Source organism: Schistocerca cancellata, chromosome 3 (genome assembly GCF_023864275.1).
Source record: "Schistocerca cancellata isolate TAMUIC-IGC-003103 chromosome 3, iqSchCanc2.1, whole genome shotgun sequence".
Classification (NCBI taxonomy): Eukaryota; Metazoa; Arthropoda; class Insecta; order Orthoptera; family Acrididae; genus Schistocerca; species Schistocerca cancellata.
In genome coordinates, this window is record NC_064628.1 from 478146408 (window position 1) to 478167684 (window position 21277).

Here is a 21277-nt window from a genome sequence, read left to right on the forward strand (position 1 = left end):
TGCGTTTAGACCTGTATGGCTACACCACCTACAGCCTACCCTTAGGTGATGGCGCAGGAGGAACGGCCATCCTTCTCCGAGATGGCATAGACGCGACGGACGCGACGTACTTGCCGAACGGGCGAGGCATCGCACTCACACTTGGCACAGTCCGCCTCGTTAACGTCTACGCTCCCTCCGGTAATTCGCACCGCGGTGAGAGGCATGTCTTCTATTCGGAGGAGGTAGCCCCACTTTTGCAAGGAAATATGGACCATTACATAGTGGGCGGCGATTTTAACAGTGTTCTGCGGCCCGAGGACCAGATACCGTATTACGTCCCATTCCCGGCTCTACAAGCATTGATACGTGACCTCGCGCTCCACGACACATGGCTCTTACATCATGGGACCCAGAGTGGATATACGCACTTCACCAGCCATTCTGCCAGTCGTCTGGACCGGATATACGTCTCGCGTGCCCTCCGCACAGCAACCCGTGATGCAGAACTCTGGCCGACGGCCTTCACGGACCATCTCGCGTACATCTGCACTGTCACCTTACTCCGACAACTCACAAGACGCAGCAGGGGCCCGTGGACGCTGAAGGTGTCCCTCCTACGCGAGGAAGCGTGTCGGCGAGCAGTCACTGACACGTGGCGTCGATGCATCAGGCGTCTGCCCATGTATGCTTCCACGTTGCTGTGGTGGCTGGGATGTGTCAAACCTGCACTCCGAAAGACCTTGATGGCCTACGGGCGTGACAAAGCAAACAGGCAAAGGGCAACATCGGAATTTTACTATACAGCGTTACGTGAGCTGGCGACGCAACCGCCGTCTCCCGAACGTCAGATGTCCGTACAACGCATCAAAGCTCGTCTACTTCGCATCAGGACAGAGCAGCTAGAAGGTGTCCGCATCCGTGCGCGAGTGCAGGACTGTATCCCCAACGAAACGGCATCAGTGTATCACATTCTGCGCGAGAGGCGCCACTGCAAACGCCAGCTCATTACGGCGGTAAACACGGAGGAGGGCGGCCGCGCAGTGACACAAAGTGACATAGCGCACACGTTCGCCAGACACTATGGGACCTTGTACATGGAAGATCCGTGAAATGTAAGTGACTGTGACGAGCTGTTGCACGATTTTCCCGCCCCTCGGGACGTGGCACCCGATGATAGTCTGCTGTTGCCCATTACACCCGACGAGCTGACATCGGCCTTGGCACGTGGAGCACCGAACAAGTCGCCTGGACCGGACGGTTTAATCCTGGAATTCTACCGCACTTTTTACGACCTTATGGGCGACAAGTGGCTCCAAATGTTTTAAGACCTGATCCGCCCGATTTCACTGTCCCCACAGAATTCACAGAAGGCATCTTGATCCCAGTACCGAAACCGAATGGTGGTTGTAGGTGGCAGGACTTTCGCCCACTCACACTCCTCAACAACGACTTCAAGATCTTCGCTCGTATCCTCCGCGCGCGTCTCGACACCGCTATCAGGAACGCCATCCACACCGATCAGACATGTTTAGGTCGTGTCAGCAACATTCATACGGCGTTAGGAGCATACCGCGACGTAATTGCTTTGACGGCGGCCTGCAAAATACGAGGCGCCCTTGTCGCCGTAGATTTTGACCACGCATTCGACCGCGTCGACCACGGCTTCTTACGCGCAGTTTTGCAACACATGGGCCTCTCTCCGGAGTCTGCACAGGTGGTCCTTCGACTGGTCCACGGAGCGCGCTCCCGCATGATGGTCAACGGTTATCAGTCTGGTCACATTGTTGTTGGACGGTCAATGCGACAAGGGTGCCCCCTGCCGGGTATATTATTTGCTGCAGCGCTTGAACCAGCTTTACATGGTCTACGGCATCGATTAACTGGTATCTCCTTACGGGACGTGACCTTTAGTTGTGGTGCATTCGCCGATGACGTGGTGTTCCTGGCCAGATCAGAGGATGAAATGCATATGGCGCTACAGTGGCTACGCCAGTACGGGGCGGTCGCTGGGAGCGTCATCAACGTGAAGAAGACAAAATATATGGATGTCGGAGGGGGGCTTTCCCACACAACGGCGGTGCCCTTTGACAAGGTGCCCGTACTCAAGTGTTTAGGAGTGCAATTCTATAGCAATGTCCGCCGCACGGCGGCGGCTACGTACCGCCGGCTCCTACACCAGACACGTGCTCTGCTGCAGGACAACAAACTGCGTCGCTTAGATATGCTCCTCAGAACACGTTATGTCAACACCTATCTTGTCTCAAAACTGAACTATTTTGCGCATATCCTTCCCTTGACGCCTACGATGGCCGACAGATTTCAAGCAGCATATGGACATTTCGTAAGCACCGGTCTGGTTTTAAAGTCCAATACGCCATCCTGACACTGCCGCAGCGGGCGGGCGGTATCGGTTTAATTCATGTATATAACCGTACGCGATCGCTTTATCTCAACACTATGCGTCGCACATGGACCTCTGCCCACGCCACTCTGACGGGCACCCTGATAGCGGTAGTGGCACCACACTCTCTGCATCCCCCGGTTTCTGTAGGACACTCACCCACATCAGAGAGTTCTTGATTGACTTCAGCTACTTACGGTCAGAACTTCCGACGACACGGAAGCCCAGCACAAAAGACTATTATCGCCTCTTTCAACAGCAGCAGCCTGTGAATACCGTCGCCCACAGACATCGTGAAGTTGCCTGGATACGGTGTGGCGAGCAGTACACACGCCTTTTCTACCTACGACGGTGCGTTCATTGTGGTACGTGGTTGTGAATGGGAAGTTCGCTACTCGTCAGAGGCTACATTCCATACATCTGACGGACGACCCCTTGTGTCCGACATGCTCCGTCGCTGACTCAGATGCACACCGTCTGACGTGTGCCGCGACCAGCGAGTGCTGGCTACTGACGCAGCGCATGTTGGCGTTACTCTTGCGGCGATTGCCGGAGTCTATCTCCCCTGATGATGTATTGCGCCCCGTCGGCGTATACTTTCCATCAACCAGAACGAACGCCGTTAACTGGCTAAAAGGCATGGCCGTTTACTACATATTTTGCGATGCTCCCAAAGGCACACTCGACTTTTGGTCCCTATTGATGACGACACATGCAGCTTTCAGCCGCCACCCGGAGTACAGAACTCGTTTTGCAAATTATTTAGGTTCATTATTTGCGGATCCTCCTGCTCACTGGGGCGTTCCGGGTATGAGACGCTGAAAATGAAGAAGAATCCTGGAGCATATTGATCCTCTACGGGCGGAATAGGGGGGAAACCCTCCCTACAGACGAGAAGACGACTCGGACGCTCGGAAACGGCAGTTGTAGGATCTTTCTTTGTAATGAAACAAAAATAAATCTATAAAGACAATACAAAATGAAAAACAAATTTAAAAATAAAATAAAATAAAATAAAAAACGTTATAAAAATTAAAGAAATAAATAAATAAAACAACATCGACAAACCCATTACATCCTCTTCCTGATCCTTCGATCCTCGAACTCGAACACGTTGCTTGGGCGAGGCGGCGGGATGGCCAGCCTTCGGGTGTCGACCCCTGCCCTACCTGTCGTCCTGCTCCTGCAGCGGTTAAAAAAAAAAAGTTGGTAGAGCACTTGCCCGCGAAAGGCAAACGTCCCGAGTTCGAATCTCGGTCGGGTACACAGTTTTAATCTGCCAGGAAGCTTCATATCTGGATCAATTTGCAAACGAAAAGAAAATATAATTTTTCCATTGGACATTATTTTATTAACAGAAGAGCTAACACCATTCTACAGAAACTACAGTATGCTTACCAAGAAGTGGAAGAAGTGATCATCGGGCTATTGGAGTCGAGGTCAGCAAATATAGAGCGGAAGTTGATAGTTACAAAGCCGCTGAATACCATACACAGGAACTGCTAACTTTACTTCACTGCTGTCAATCCCTACTAAATAAATACTGAGGAGCTATGGATTATTCCTTGTGCAATAGCAACTACCGTTTTCCTACGAATATAATGAATTTCATCACAGGATGTGTGAAACCAATACTGGGAAGAATTCTTGAAATAAGAACATATTCACAATAGTACCCTTCGCTACCAGTGGGTAATAGTATGACATTTCGAAGCAGTCAGTCTTATTTACTGAGAACTTATTTGCTAATTGTTTTCGTTACGCAGTTACATCTATGTAATTAATATCACGAGAGGTGCCAATCAATTTCCGGCACTTGTTTTTAATTCTTATTACAGTTGCCATTCGTCTGGATGATGTAGAGAGAACGGTAAAATTATGGCTGCTACATGTGAAGTTATCATTTAATTACATAGAAGAATTTCGGAATGTGGATCACTGCCCCAGCACATGCGCTTTCATATTTTACTTGCAGTGTCAATTTATGATAGTGAAACACAGTAACTGATAAGTCTTGGTCTCACTATGTAGTTTGATGAAGACCTATTGTTCAACTAATCCTGATCTTTGTTTAGAAGCTTATGATATCTGCGTGCTAAGCGACCACTTCTGGTACGACATGCAAACAGATTTGGATTTCGGACCTCACTGTGTCCTAAAAGAAATGAAATCCTAAGGGAAATTCAAACCTAAAGCGCATAATTCAGAGTATTAGTTCACGTTGATGGTTCTGTCCCTCAGTCGGTGAAAATGGAACCATCATAGGATAACTACTGTCTGTCTGTCTGTCCTGTTAAGATCCCTTTTCTCAGGAACCGGTAGAGCTACCATGTTAAAGTTTGAGTGTGTGTGATTTCGTAAGGGACCAAATTGCTGAGGTCATCGGTCCCTAGACTTACACACTACTTAAACTAACTTAAGTTAAGAACAACATACACACCCATGCGGGAGGGAGGATTCGGCCTCCGGTGGGAGGAGCCACGCAGTCCGTGACATGGCGCCTGAAACCACGCGGCCACTCCGTGCGGCAAAATGTATTTCAAATGCTGAAGAGGACATTCACTTCGTGGAGTAAAAGCATTAAGCTTCCAAGTCAGTGCAATCAAAAGGTACGACCATTTGGGTCACATATGTTGATCCTCACAAACTCACTTACCAGAGTCTGGAGGGTGCTTCCCGTTGACCCATCATAAGACAAGAAGCAAATCTTCACAGAACAAATAAATGAAAATTGTTAATTTGTACCCATAGCACGTAGAAATGCCTGAAGGTAAGGAAAAAAAAACTATGTCTCCAAGGATGTGCTATAATTTTAGAAAACATAAAGAGATATTATTTGGTCAGTAATAAACTGTATCATGACATAGAGCATCCTTTGCAAACACTTTTCCAGCCATTATTTTCATACTAAAAGTGGTTGTAATAATGGTCAAGTATGTAAAAAATATCACTTCGAATCACAATGTAAGTTACTTTTAATTTATCCATGACACCGTATGAGGCAAGTTGTTCGTTCTTTTGGTTTCCTTCACACTTAATGCTTTATATATATTTAATTTCATCAGCTATGTGTGTACGCCTTATTTTATAAATTTGTACACGCGCGGAGCCGTACATATTAATATTCGTAAGAGATGAACAACTTTAAGTAATCAGTTGGAATAAAAAATGAGTTCCGTATACAGAGGAAAGGAAACAAATTGTACTTAGAGCACACAGCTTAATTACTTCAGGCAAAGATGGAAATAATGTCACCTAATGTTCACTTGTTCAGTGTATAGGCGAATAAGACAATGCTCTACACGATATGTCACCTTGGTCGTGTATCAGGTATCGCAGAAACTTGACGCAATCAAATCGCTTACTTCCTCAAGAGTAAAAGATTCTTGTTAGAAATATAGATTTATATGTACAAGATTTCGTGCGATTAGGAACAGAAAAAATATTCTAATTACCATTTCTCTGATTTCAGACATCACCGAGGTCGAGAGTTCACTCTAAGGAATCAAGACGAAACTCATGTAACAGCGGAACCGCCCTTGGTATTATCGTCATCCAGTTCCTGTGAAGTCATCTACATAACAACCCAATAAGAGCAGACGACGAACTGTAAGTAACACACAGAATAATTGTCTTTTTTGACATAAGTTCTCAGCTTGTATAACAAGTTTCATTATTTAAACTCGTTTGGAAGTTAAGCTTGCTGTGGTTTATAAAATGAAAATTTAAGAAAACACATTAAAATCGATAATTTTATTTAGCCCAGTAACTGATTAGGAGTTATTTTACTCGTGAACAAACCGATTATCGAATAATATTTCACACATCTTCAGAGAAAGGTTTAGTCTACAAAGGATTCATATCATGACTAAAACGCAGTTTTGGATGTATGAGTACATATTTGTAACCATGTTGCCTAGATACTAATTTAAAGAAATACAGGAAATCTGACTCACAAAGGCTCCTATTAATATCAGACAACACTTCAAGCTTTTATGATTCATTTTCTGTTTTCACCACTTGTTTTTAGTATGCAGGTTGATATCTGTGGGATAAATTGCAAAATTTGAGTCAATTTGTCACAGTCGTGAAGTTAAAATAAATTCACGTGTATTTTCTCTAAATCTTCGCTTCTTGCTTGCTCAACGCTTAAGAAGTACAGTATCCTCACTGCAGGCATCGAATTTCACAGCCTCAGGCAAAGTCTCGACGATACAGACAGTCTTAGTGTAAAATGTGCAGCGTTATGGGAAGTGTATATATGAAGAGGCCAGACTAAAATACGGTTCATGAAGAGATACAGCAGCATTTTCAGTGCAAGCAGGGACAAAAGTCTGAATGACTGATTAATCTACATTTGTATAGTTAGCCAACGTGGCCTTCCTATGTAGGTAAAACGATCGGCTGTAAACAAGAGCAAACTATAGCCGTTGTGCTTCTCAATGACCTGCAGCATTACTAAATGGAGACAAGAACATCGCACTCTCTTGAGAGAATTTTTCGGGGATAAGACAGCGCTCCATTCGTATCTTCTGTGGAGAAATTCTCAGAAGGCGGCTGTCTTCATGCAAAAACAATATAAACAAAATCTGGCTTTCTGTGGGCTTGAATGGGTCGTGTTGGATCCCCTAATTAGATAGAACGCAAAATCCCAAAGACAGGCAAAGTTTTGCCGAAGCTCGATATTTAGGACGTATATCAATGCGAGATGCTGGTAATCGTTTCCACAACTAAACTCTGTCTGGAAATCTGGCAGAATATTCAGAGATAATTTGGTCGAATGTGAAGTGCACCAGGGGCAATCACTAACTAGAAACCACTAACTAAAATCACTAACTAAAGGCTAGTCTTCTGGTCTAGACTGAATACCAGTTAGACTGGATTAAATGGCTCCGTACCCAGCAATCATACACAACCTTCAATCGAGGAAAGATCCTTATAGAAATTCTTCCTATTCATATGTGGCATACAGCAAAACAGTGCTTAATAGTATTGGTTAAAAAGAGTCTTGCTTGCAATTTTTTTTTTATTTTTCAGCTACGCGTTTCGCCTTATTTAGGCATCTCCAGGTTGATCTTAATTTGGTATTTCTTAGAACAATCCTTTAGACAGTGTGGCCAAAGAGCATCGTCGAATGCATCAGGCCAACATCGCCTTCGTTTTTACTGAGTTTAACGAATACGATGTTGGCCTGATGTATTCAACGATGCCCTTTGGCTACACTGTCTAAAGGATTGTTCTAACAAGGGAACCTCCCCATCGCACCCCCCTTCAGATTTAGTTATAAGTTGGCACAGTGGATAGGCCTTGAAAAACTGAACACAGATCAATCGAGAAAACAGGAAGAAGTTGTGTGGAACTATGAAAATAAATAAGCAAAATATTCAAACTGAGTAGTCCAAGCGCAAGATAGGCAACATCAAGGAGATTGTGAACTCAGAAGAGCCGTGTTACCGTGGTTAGCGTGAGCAGCTGCGGAACGAGAGGTCCTTGGTTCAAGTCTTCCCTCGAGTGAAAAGTTATCTTTATTTTCGCGAAGTTATGATCTGTCCGTTCGTTCATTAACGTCTCTGTTCACTGTAATAAGTTTAGTGTCTGTGTTTTGCGACCGCCCCGCAAAACCGTGCGATTAGTAGACGAAAGGACGTGCCTCTCCAATGGGAACCGAAAACATTTAATCGCAAGGTCATAGGTCAACCGATTCCTCCACAGGAAAACACATCTGATATATTCTATACGACACTGGTGGCGGCATGTGCGTCACATGACAGGAATATGTTGTCGACCCACCTAACTTGTACACTTGGCGAATGGGTAAAAAGATTCTTCTACCTTGCCCGATTTAGGTTTTCTTTTGGATGTGATAATCACTCTCACAAAAGTGACGAAAACATAAGAGTTTGTGACATAAACTGCCGCAAATGAATGCAACAGTTTCACAGTCGCACAGTTTTCCCTGTGCTCTGTCAAAACATATGTTTTTAACGTTTTCAAATTTTTCCGTGTGTACACCGGCAAATAAAAAATTAAAGTTTTCGCTAGAGAGAGGACTTCAACCAAGGACCTTTCATTCCGCAGCTGCTCACGCTAACCACGGGACCACGGCTCTCCTGAGTTCACACTATCCTTGATGTTGCCTATCTTGGCATGGACTACTCAGTTTGAATATTTTGCTTATTTTTTTCATAGTTCCACGCAACTTCTTCTGTTTTCTCGATTGATCTGTGTTCAGTTTTTCAAGGCCTATCCACTGTTCTAACTTATAACTAAATCTGATGGGGGTGCGATGGGGAGGTTCCCTTGTAAGAAATACCAAATGAAGATCAACCTGGAGATGCCTAAATGAGGCGAAACGCGTAGTTGAAAAATAAAATAAAATAATATTGAAACCAAGACTGTTTTTAACCAATAAAAATCCGTATTTAAAGGCTGGTAAGTAGCACAGGTCACACTAATATTCAAGAAAGGAAATAGGAATAATCCGCAGAATTAGAGACTCGTATCATTGACGGCGAATTTGGAACACATGACGTGTTGGGGCAGTAGGAATTTTCTCGAAAAAAAATGAAAAAAACGTTCTCTTAACACTTAGCACGGATTTAGGAAACATCGCTCTTGTGAAATACTACCTGCTGTAGAAGGCCTTTGATACCGTTCTTCAAGTATGCGTCGGGAAGGTCACCGATAGTGACTTCTGGGAAGTCATCGTGGTCATCAGTGAATGTAACCACTGTGAACATACAGTGTGATACTGTTTTTATAAAATGTATTATTTATGAGCGGTTCTGTGCACACTGTAACGTGTGGTTAGCCTACGGTGACCGTAGCCTATAGCGGTCGTCGGACTGGGTATGCCACCCGACATCCAGATGCGCAATGTGTTCAGGCCTGTTAGCCGTCTGAGCAGGCAGATCTCTTGATTCTCAAACCTGCGGAAGGATGAAGTCTGTTTGATATGCTGGTTCTTCGTCTTAAGATCTGTGGAATAACATTGCTTGTTGAAACTAACCCTAATTCAGAAATCTATATTTTCTGGTTTAAGAAGAATAGTTTTCTCCAGCTATGATGTAACTAACACTCATGTACAGGTTGGAGCAGATTTAAGTAGCTAATGTGAGTATAAAGGAAATGAAGTGTAATTACAGAATCGAAGAGGTGAAATGGACTTACCATTTACATACAGTGAAAAATACAGTTGTATAAGATGATGAAAGTGACATCCAGCAACATCTATACACAGCTGTGCACGCCTAGGCATATTCAGATACACCCGCCATAAATTTCGGATATCGATGGAGGCAACTTAAATGGTGATGTTTTGTCTTTCAATTCCCCTACTCTGTGTGTGGATTTCTTTCACAGACCATGCTCTTCAAGTTTCCTTAGTGGAAAAAGTCACATTTCTTAGGTCCGGCGAACATGGTGGCCATAAATGTTTGCTGGTAGTTCGTTGCTTATTGGACATCGTGGACTCGTTACAGAAATACGTCATACACGTGGCATATTGTCCCACCTTGCTGGAAGAAGCGGTATTGTCTTTCATATTCACTGAGTTCAGCACAAAACGTATCAAAAATTTGCACATATTCAACCGTATTAAGGGTAGTGTCAAAAAATATCGGTTCATTGATGCCCGTTCCTTTAACACCGCAACAGACGCCGTTTCTCTCATGGTTGCCGACACAAAGTGTTAGGGCTCTCCACTGCCTGGTACCTCGTGTTCTTCTAGTTCACATGAGCGGAAAGTTGAAACCATAATTCAACACTCATGTTGTAATGGAAAGGGCTAACAAACCATCCATGATGTTATTCAAAAGCCATATGAAGTAATCTATATGTTTCTGACTGTCATCCTCCGGTAATTGCTACAAACCCATCACACGATGTGGCAGCAAATTAAGACTTTTCAATATCCGCTGGCAACCATTATACGTACATGGACCTGCTGGGTCAATTTACTTGTAGACTTCTTTGGGCTCTGAACAGTTCATACATTCATAGTTCAATACATTAAAAGAATATGTTAAAGAGGCATTATAAAGAAAGAAACCGTTAACATTCGACGAGACTCAAGGGGCCCTATGTTGGGACTTGTGGAATGTATATATAGGGCATACAGGGTTCACAAAAACATCACAAATAACCATTGTAAAGCTATGAAAATGATATCTCAGGTCAAAGATACGAAGGGTGGCTTGCAAATTTCGACTCGTAACGTAATCATAATTTTACGCAGAAGAGGTGATAAGTACATTAGATACGTCAGGAACAGTACCAGTGTTCTAAAAGAATATAAAGGAAGTGCCAAAGAACAATACAGCAATAAACTACTGACATTAGAATTAGACACAAAGTCCCCTCTACGCGGACTTGCATGTAACATATTTAGATGAAAGAGAGTTTAAAAGGACGCCACCAGTAACCATGGCCACGGTATGAAGATAGACGTACTCCGATTTCAAGTCAAAGGTACAGATGTGTGACTTACAATTTTTTACTCGGAAATAATCTTAATTATATAAGAAAAGGAAACGCGTAAATTTAATAAATGGAAATAGTACCAATGACGCTGAAAAGCATAAATCAATTACAAAAGGACAATAAAACGACAAATAATTGACATTAAAATTAGGCACATAGTGGCTTCTATGGGACTTGCACATAACATGTGTACATGTAAGATAGCTTAAAAAAGAACGCTAATAGTAACCGTAGTAACGGTATGAGGATCAATATGTTCCGATTCCAAGTTAAACGTAGTTAAGTATGGATTCCAATTTTTTACTCAAAACATAATTTTAATTACATACAGAAAAACATTTAGTGCAATAGAAACAGCGCCAAAGCTCCTAAATACACAAAGGAACTACAAAAACAACGTGCCCTTGACAGTGAATTTGGGCACAAGGTACCTGCGTCAAACAAACGCATGGAAGGATAAGAACAGCAATCACAACCACAGCGGAAGCTCTGACAAGCCACCGCCAGTAACCATTGTTACAGCATAAAGGTTGACGTGTTCCGATACATGTCACAGGTTCAAAAGTATTTCATTATTATTACAACTTACATTCAAAACAGCATATGCACCGTAATATTATAACATGCAACAGAGACAATAGGCACGCTACGTACAATAGAAAGAGCCTGAATTTAAGACATATGATATCCTCTATGGGGCTTGTGTGTAACGTTCGTCTATAAGAGGTCGTCGAAAGGGACGTCACTGGTAACCATGGTTACTTGATTGGTTCCGATTATACTATAAGTACTGACCTGTTATTTCTTGATTTAGCGCAATATGTGCGTGAATATATATTTACATACTGTAAAAATAGTAGGTTCATTAGATACAACAGGAACTCAAGTCATTACAGCAATGAAAATACACTTCGATATAAAATTTAGGGACTTGCAGGAAACGTGTACACCACAAACTGAAAAAGCCAAAAAAAAAAAAAAAGAAAATGGCCAGCTGGCGTGAACGGTGGATACACTGAGGCGTTTCCTGTCACCAGTCACGGAATATAGAAGCACTGGCTAGTCACTGAAACGTTGGCTGGACCAGATACGTAATTTTATAAGAAATATAATATCACCAACTCACTTTATCTTTCAAATGCCAACAATCATAATGAACACAATGTTAGGTATAGCATGGATTCATCATGAAAATAGTTACTATCTGATTACGGAGCAAAAATCAGTTTTAGTTGCCAGTAATTTTCTTAATTTGCTTCAAGAGCGGTTTCGAAACATAAACCTTGATATACAAGTGCCACCAAATAATTATGTGAACATAAATGCATGGCGGTCGGGCCAGTCACGCATAGTGGATGTTACCCACGTCAAACAGACGCCAGGAACCATAGCGTTCGACTGGACAGCACGACACGGACGTGAATAACGCAAGAATTATTTGGTGGCACCTGAGGATGAAGCTTTAATCTTCGAATGGTGGAATAAGTTAAAAAAGTTACTGGAAACTGAGGCGAATTTTATTCTATAAATATGTTCTTCAGCTGTGGATGCTCATCTTATAAGACTTTCCCACTACTTTACTTATGACGTAAAGAATGTAGACGTGTTTTGACAGGCAAAGTATTCTGTCACTAAAATGTTGGATATGGAGCAAAGTAGGTGTCATTTGAATAGTTATATAGTTATACAGCATCAGTAAGTAAGTACTGACAACAGACAAAAACAGTACACAGTTAGTCTCAATAAGTGAGAGATTAAAAATAATAAAAACAGAAGAGGAAGTAGTTTCAGAACAAATCGTCATAGAGATCAAACAAAGTAAAATCTGTCTAATATCCAAGTGTTCGTTAAGCAAAGACAATGCTTTCTTTACGATGATCGTAAATTTCTAATTCTTGTAATGCGTTAAAACTATGCGTTTGGGTCATTGTGAACAATTTTTAGGTTATTGGAAATAGACTCTATGGAATGGTTATTGCGTGTGATATGTAGGTCAAAAACAGATTTACTGCTGGCCATTCCTGTTGTACCTTCAGAGAATATGATTTGAAAATTACCACCTGTTTGTCCAACGTACATTTTATCACAGGTATCCAAACTAATTTTATGTACACCAGAGTTTATGTAATTCCCAGCGTTATGCCTAGGCTTGTTGTGCAATGAATTGCTAGTTATGAAGACTAGATTTAAATTTGAGTTGTCAAAAACTTATTAATTTCATAGCATGTGATTGATGAGTAAGTCATTTTAGTAAATTTATAGCTGCTACTATCATTAGGCGGAAGGAAATTCTTGAAAGACCTCTGTAATTTTCTGCATAAAGAAGCAATACTGTCAGTTTTCTAATCATTGTATTCTGCGATGTATTGAAGAACTTTAATCTCTTACCGAATAATACAGAGGGGTCCATAACTGTCAAACTAACTGACGGAGTTGTCTCATCTTTGATAGTGTAATAGTTGGTAGTTCCGGAAATCGCCACACAAGCGTTGTATTGCGTTGTTTTGTTTTGTCAGATGACAGTCGCCAGATAGTCAGTGTTTTGTTCTTAGTTGCACCTAGTTACTCGAGTAAATATGGCTGGCGCTAAGCTTACATTCGATGACAGGAAGTCAGTTTTGAAGTGCTATTTTAAGTACGAAAATATTAATGAGGTTCAACGGCAATGGCGAAATGAGTATCAAACAGAGCCACCGACACGTTTAACGATTCGTCACATTCGAGACAAATTTGAAGTCGAAGGCTGTGTTAAAGATGTACACAAACAACGATCTGGACGACCTGTAACAGTAACAAGTCCAGCTAACTCCTGTAGTGTGTTACAACAATTCACTCGCTCACCACAAAGTCTGTGAGACAGTGTGCCCGTGAAACTGGAGTGAGTCGCTCAAGTGTTCAGCGACAGACAGAAAAGTGGAAGTGCTATATCCCACGATTGCTAAACGCAATGAACGAGGACGACCACTGCGAGTGGTTTACTAACATGGTATGCAACGATGAAAAGTTAGCAGAGATGATTGTGTAGTCTGATGAGGTACAGTTCAAACTCAATGGTACAGTAAATAACCAAATTTCATCTACTGGGCAGCCGAAAATCCGAACGTTCATATAGAGAAAGCCGTGAATTTGCCAGGAGTAAATATGTGGTGTGGGTTGTCTTACCGGGGCTTGATTGGGCCATTCTTCTTTGACGGCACAGTGACCGGTGAGGTGTACCTTCAGAAGCTTCAGACATCCATTTTATCTGCCAATTGAGACTTGTGTGGAGACGTAAGAGTTTACTTTCAACAAGATGGTGCCCCACCACACAACCAGAGGTTCTGGTTCATCTGTGAAAGAAATATGGGATGCTACATTCTCAAACATCAGCAGAGGTTAATTTTACTTTCTCAACAATGGTATCATGTGCACTAGATATAGTGGCAGAGTGAATGATTTTGAAACAATCAATTGCAAGACTATTGATACGTAATTCTGGGTATCAAGTAGTAATAAACTGTGAAAATGAATGTGTATACTAGAATATCAATTTCTGTTCATGAAGTATATGATATACTAACATTAGACCTCTACATGGCAATTGTTGTGCCTCCTTGTGTACTTCGCAAGGTTGTTTAATTCTCATTGAATATCTCAGTTATACGAGGGCGAGTCCAATGAAAACCTTAAATTTGTAATAACAAATCGAAATTTCTCGCCGTTATCCTATAAGTTGGTAAGCGTGCTGCAAACAGGCTCAGAATGGCTTGTAGGTGGAAGCATAGGGCAGATGCAAATATACCGTCGCAGTATCAGTATAAAGATGGCCGCCCCACTTGCGACGTGCACCAGGGAAGAACAGCGTTCTGTTATTCGGTTTTTGCGTAGTGGAGGTGTGAAACCTATTGAAATTCATCGACGAATGAAGGGTTCAATACGGTGATGCATGTTTGTCACAGCAGAAAGTCTACGAATGGAGTAGGATATTAGCAAATGGTGTGACTTCAGTGGAAGGTGGTCCTCGTCCAGGTCAGGCACAACGAGTTGTGACTCCACAGAGCAATGCAGCCGTTGAAGCCATAACGAAGGAAAACCGCCGAGACACAGAATGACATTGCAGCATGTTTACAGATTATTCATTGGTCAGCACACCACATTGTGCATGATGTGCTCCAGTTTCACAAAGTGTCTGCAAGGGGGGTGCCACGGCAGCTGACTCCTGAAATGAGAGAATGACGTGTTGATGCTTATAAAGAACTTCTTCAGCGCTTTGAACGAGAAGGTGATGGCTTCCTTGCAAGAATCGTTACTGGGGACGAAACCTGGGTTCATTTCCACCAACCTGAAACGAAGAGAGCGAGCAAGGAATGGCGTCATTCCTCATCACCAAAACCAAAGAAGTTTCGAACAGAACCATCAGCAGGGAAGGTTATGCTGACTCTCTTTTGGGACGAAAACGGCGTCATTTTGGAACATTAAATGCCTAAATGGACCACTGTCACCAGTGCATCATACACAGATCTTCTAAAAAATCATCTGCGGCTGCAATCAAATCAAAGCGACGTAGATTGCTGTCAGCAGGTGGCCTTTTGCAACATGACAATGCAAAGCCCCACACAGCCCGTACAACAGTTGCAACAATCACATACTTGCATTTTGAATGTCTTACTCACCCACAATACTCACCAGACCTAGCACCAAGTTCTTTTCCATATGTTTGGACCACTCAAAGACGCAATGGGAGGAAAGAAGTTCTGTTCTGATGTAAAGGTACGCCACACAGTGCATGAGTGGTTGTGCAGACTACGAAAATAATATTTTTCTGAAGGAATTTATGCACTTTTTAAGCGCTGGAGGACTTTCATTGAGCGTGGAGGAGATTATGTTGAAACGTGATACAGCTTTGTACCATTTCTGCACGATAAATAATATTTAAAAAAATATTTAAGGTTTTCATTTGACTCGCCCTCGTAGTTGTAGGAGGATAAAATTTTTTTTCTCACGTTTGCTTCTGACTTCAGGACTGTTCTTACCAAATAATGTTTTTGTAGAAGCCCTCTTTCATCGTACAATAGTTATTTATATCTTTCTAGACCATAATATCAAGCATCCGGTTTTTCAGTATTAACACTATCTTGCATTTCCTCTCAAATCTAAAAAAAAAAAAACATATTTGGAAAGAAAATTAAATAGCGTTTATTGTCATATATCGGTGATAAAGGAAATTTTAGAAAGACTTCGATCAGTATTTCATGAGGTGGTTGTAAGAATTATGTTTAAAAATAAATCATCAGTAACGTCGAAACGGCAAACATATAATTCAAGGGAATAAGCAGGTCACCATGTGTGTATATCATCAAAATTACATCATCGCTATGAAAAAGGTTTGTTTTTAATTTTATTGTCATTTCACTTTTCATTGGAGAAACTCAAACTTCGTTATGAGAATATTATCGCTGGCTCATTCGTGCTTAGTACGGATTAGCCACATGTACAACAGTCGTCAGTTATAACTTATATTTTTGTTGTGTTTACCAGAGGAATAGCGTCAAAATCAAAAATCACTACATAAGGGAAATGAAACGATATCTAGTAAGTACAACACGTAACCTTAAACGCCTTTCTAGCAGAGGTTGCAGCCTACGGCCTCACGTCCATTTTTGGCAACATTCAGAGAAAACGATCTAAAGCTATACTTTTTTACGATAAAACTAAAGTAGAGAGTACTCAAAGCACGGCCTTCCCAGTAACGGAAAGTCACTTTCTTCTCACTACACAAAACTCTAAGAGAGAAAGTTGTGGAAACGGACGAGATAACGCCTGAAAGTACCGCTAGAAATCATTTCTTATCTCTACTGGCTTTCTACGCTGGACCTTCAAAAACAAGTAATATCTCACGCTTCAACGACTTGTTTAACGGCTTGTGCAATACGATCTTTGTTCTTCACTGTCTTATCATTCTAGATTAGTAGTCGTGAAATAAAGTATAATGACAGGCTTCATTTTTAAATTTGAGAAGATCTTGCTTGAACTGCGTCGCAATTTTAGCTGTTACAGGACTCGATGACGAACGAATTCAGAAGGTAGAACATGTGCTGTATACTACGATCATCCCATGGCGAGGTCCTAATTTTGATAACAAAATTCGTATTTATTCTCTAATTAAGAAGTTGAGGAAAAGAGTGCTATCGTTTTGAAAATAATATTAGATTCCGTCTGTCGCTTACAGCGACTGTAATCTATTGTACAGGATCATCGAAAACAAAAAAGGGGAACACTTTAGTGTTATCATCGTCTCGAATATGGATCCTGCACTAAATTTATTGAAAATTTTTTCGATGGTATTGAGCCACAGTTAAGCAATATTTAAAAAAAAAAATTAGCCGCCATTTGACAGTGTATCATTGTATCTTCTGTACTATATAGATTTCGGCGTTTATACCATTATCAAGTACGATGCTAAAACACGTTAGGCTATTATTATGTCATATCTGTTAAGGCTTGGGACGGCCTTTAGAGACATGATGTAATAATAGATTAAAAACGTTCAGCAATACAGCTATACACAGTCAAATGGCGACTGTAATCTATTGTACAGGATCATCGAAAACAAAAAAGGGGAACACTTTAGTGTTATCATCGTCTCGAATATGGATCCTGCACTAAATTTATTGAAAATTTTTTCGATGGTATTGAGCCACAGTTAAGCAATATTTAAAAAAAAAAATTAGCCGCCATTTGACAGTGTATCATTGTATCTTCTGTACTATATAGATTTCGGCGTTTATACCATTATCAAGTACGATGCTAAAACACGTTAGGCTATTATTATGTCATATCTGTTAAGGCTTGGGACGGCCTTTAGAGACATGATGTAATAATAGATTAAAAACGTTCAGCAATACAGCTATACACAGTCAAATGGCGATTCACTCTTTAAAAAAATTAATTTTATTGCCATATGATTTGAAATTGTAAAATGTGACGTACCCTTGTCTGCTTTGATTTGGATCACATATTGTAGGAGACAGTCAATTCGAGCAACTGTGTGGGCCATATGGTGGTCAAATAACGTCTGAATGAAACATCCAAACAGTAGCACAGTGTCCTCTTTAACCACACACTTGCTAGAATTCCAAAATTGCTTTCATGTTAGACCTGTTGTTTGATCGGTCATTTTCTATCATTGCTGTACTATCTCTTTCTGTTTCCGTTAGGATGCATCTGGAAGGAAGCAGCTGACAGTTACTGATACTATATGTATATTCCTTACTTTTCGGCTGGCTGACGGTTTAGAGTTTCTACGTTTACGTTTAAAGTTATCTCAAAGAAGACTGAATGAAAAATATACCCTGTAACTTCTTTGAACATTAATCATTACAATATCCCATGCACGTGATATTTTTCTTTCAACGTCCTAGCTTCGCTCACTGAACCTAAAATTTTCTGCGGAGGTGGAGAAAGAATGTTGTTTGCCATTTATAGGCTGGAACGTAACAGCGATGACACATTCGGACAACCGGTATAACGAAAGCCCACTCGTGTAGATCTTCATTTAGAGGATACTAGCTGCCGTCATTCGGCGTAAACACTTGGCGTTCTCAACACCTTGACTTACCCAGTTGTTTTCGTCTCAGATATCGATAGGCGAAACAGTGTTATTTGGAAATGAATGTTCGTCATCAGGTACGGAGACTGCTACAACGCATGACTGTCAGAACAAAGAAGATATTTAAACCGTGAAGAACACCTAGTGGCCCTACTTGCCATTTACTGGAAACGTACGATGAAACGGAAATTGTGGCAAATACTTCAAAGTTTGGAACACTGTAATAAGTGAATCGGTAGAAATGAGATTGTTGAGGACCTTATCAGCAGAGACAGTCGTTTTCAGTTGGATCTAGTCAGGAATCCTGTCACTGAAAAAGCTCATGCTCTGCGTAGCCGACGTCGTTCCGCCGTTTTATCGAATGAATGTCGATAAGGCGAGCATCCACAACAGAGGGTACTTGAAGCAACGCACAGACTTGACAGTAGAACACGTGTTTTCACATAACGCTTGTACAGAGACATTCAAATGTACCACACATGCGTCGGTGGAATCAGAAACATGGGAGGGAGGTGGGGACGGGGGGTGGGGTCCACTGGACTTTCGCCAATGTACATATGGTGATGGGAAGAAGACTCTGCGTAGAGATATCGTGTCAGGAATTTACCGACATCCACCAGTTGAACCGAAAGTTCTGTGGAACAATCCATACGCATTTTAGGATCAATTATGAATTCTGGGTTATAAAATTACAATTTGGTTATATTTTTAAAAACTCTGAACTACAATGAGAAATTAATGAAACTCCTGACTGTCATTTGTGTGAAATCCTGAACTATGAAGTTGTACATGCTCTGAACTGCATCGAAAATCAATAATTGTAGGTTAAGGCCCTCAACTGTGACGATTTGCATGCTTCACTTCTCATATTAAGCGTAACGAAAATTTTTTGTTCACCTACCCTCTGTCTCACTGATTTTTATAGCGGCGAATTTACTGTACCAGCTAAGAAAAAGCTTTATGTGGAAATCACACAGCTCAACATGTGCGGGATGGTATGATTATTACATTGCGAGCAATAAGATAGGCCAGAATGAAAATAATTCTCGGGGTGTAGAAAACATTACCATCAACTTTGACGGAATAGTTTGTATTAAAGTAAGTTATAATTAAGAAAATGACATTCCAATTATACACATTAATATCAACTTATGTAACTAATACCAGAAAGTTCACAATGCGTGACACGTGTTACTAAGATACAATCTAAACACTTTATTACCATTTCATTTATTCCTTAATGTCGTAATTCGTATCCTATCGTCGTCTTCCTTATTCTTGTCAGTTTCTCCATGAGTTCCTATCTTCGCCGAGTCTTTGGAGAACCTCCTCATTCCTTACCTTACCTGCCCACCTCATTTTCATCAGCACTATACCTCAAATACTCCAATTTACTTCTGTTCCGATTTTTCCACAGTAGACGATGACCTACCATGCTGTGACGTTCTACAAACGTACATTCTTTGTAATTTCTTTTTAATTTTAAGGCCTATGTTTGATACTAATAGACTTCTCTTGGCCAGGAATGTCTTTACGGGGACTGTGCTAGTCTGCATTGAGTTTCCACCTTGCTTCTTCCGTTATTTATTACTTCCAAGGTGCCAGAATTCCTTCGTCTTTGTCTTGATCATCAATTTTTATATTAAGTTTCTGTTCTCATTTCTGCTACTTCTCATTACTTTTGTCTTTCTTCGGCTTAACCTCAGTCCATAGCCTGTACGCATTAGATAGTTTATTCCATTCAACAGCTCCTGCGATTCTTCTTCACATTCATTGAGGGTAGCAACGTTATCAAAGAATCATATAACTGATATCTTTTCCGCCTGAATTTTAATCTCACTCTTGAACCTTTCTTTTATTTCCGTCTTCGGTGTATAGACTAAAGGGGCGAGAGCCCTCATCCCTGTCTTGCAAGTAAGGAGTAGAGTTCTTGGATTTCCAGTCTTATTGTTCCTCATTCGTTCTTCTGCATGTTGTATATCACCCTTCTTTTCTTTCAGTTTATGCGTAATTTTCTCCAAATTTCGAACGTCTTCAAACACGTAATATTTCTGAGCGCCTTTTTCCATGTCGACAACTCTTGTGAACGTACCTCTTGTGCCTCTTTATTCCTCAAGTAGTTGCCGGAGAGCTGCTCGAGTAAATATTTAGTGATCTTAAGGTCGAATCGGAATAAAGTGCAATTTGTCTACTCTTCTTTGAAAACGACAGAGAGACTGAAAGGTAACTCGTTGTGCATAATACCAATGAAAATAGTAGTAACCATCTGCAACGTGCAGAGCGCAGCCGGCTCAGGGCAGCCCATGTAATGAGTCCAGACTTCTTCGACGACGGCGACGCGCATGCTCCTAATTCCCACAAAACGTGCAACGCTATTATCGATATTACCTATATTTGTCGTATCTAACGGCCTTGTCTGCTTTTACTTAATGTGACTTCTGTATCACCAACCTGTTTTATGTAAAATCTACTTAAATGTTTTATTCATTAATTATGTCAATGTAAGGACTCTACAGATTGAATTTTAGAACATAATGTTCTGTCAAAGAATGAAAATAAAAACCTTTACTTGTAATACTGGCTGATGCATAGGGGAAGTAGGTTTTTGATAAGGTAAAACATGTAGGGAAGTACCTCCGCAACGAAACTTGCTGGTCGAGAATAGAAAATGTGGGTTTGGTGGTCGAGCTGCATGGCACCTTTGTGGCAAGTGTTAGACGGTGGCTAGCACGCCAAGTGCTGGCATCTTGTGAGCTCAACCAGACAAGAAGAACAGCAATATTATTTTACATTACCTTAGACGTGGAAGAAATTGTGCTATTATT

At 41.3% G+C, this 21277-nt stretch overlaps 1 protein-coding gene across 1 annotated transcript in view; it reads left to right on the forward strand.

Moving 5' to 3' along the window:
* LOC126176371 (neuropeptide F receptor-like) overlaps positions 1 to 21277 on the forward strand; it is a 426789-nt gene that overhangs the window by 365033 nt on the left and 40479 nt on the right. Inside the window, exon 2 of the mRNA XM_049923527.1 lies at positions 5856 to 5992. The gene's annotated coding sequence lies outside the window, so the exon portion shown is untranslated. The remainder of the gene's footprint in view (positions 1 to 5855; positions 5993 to 21277) is intronic.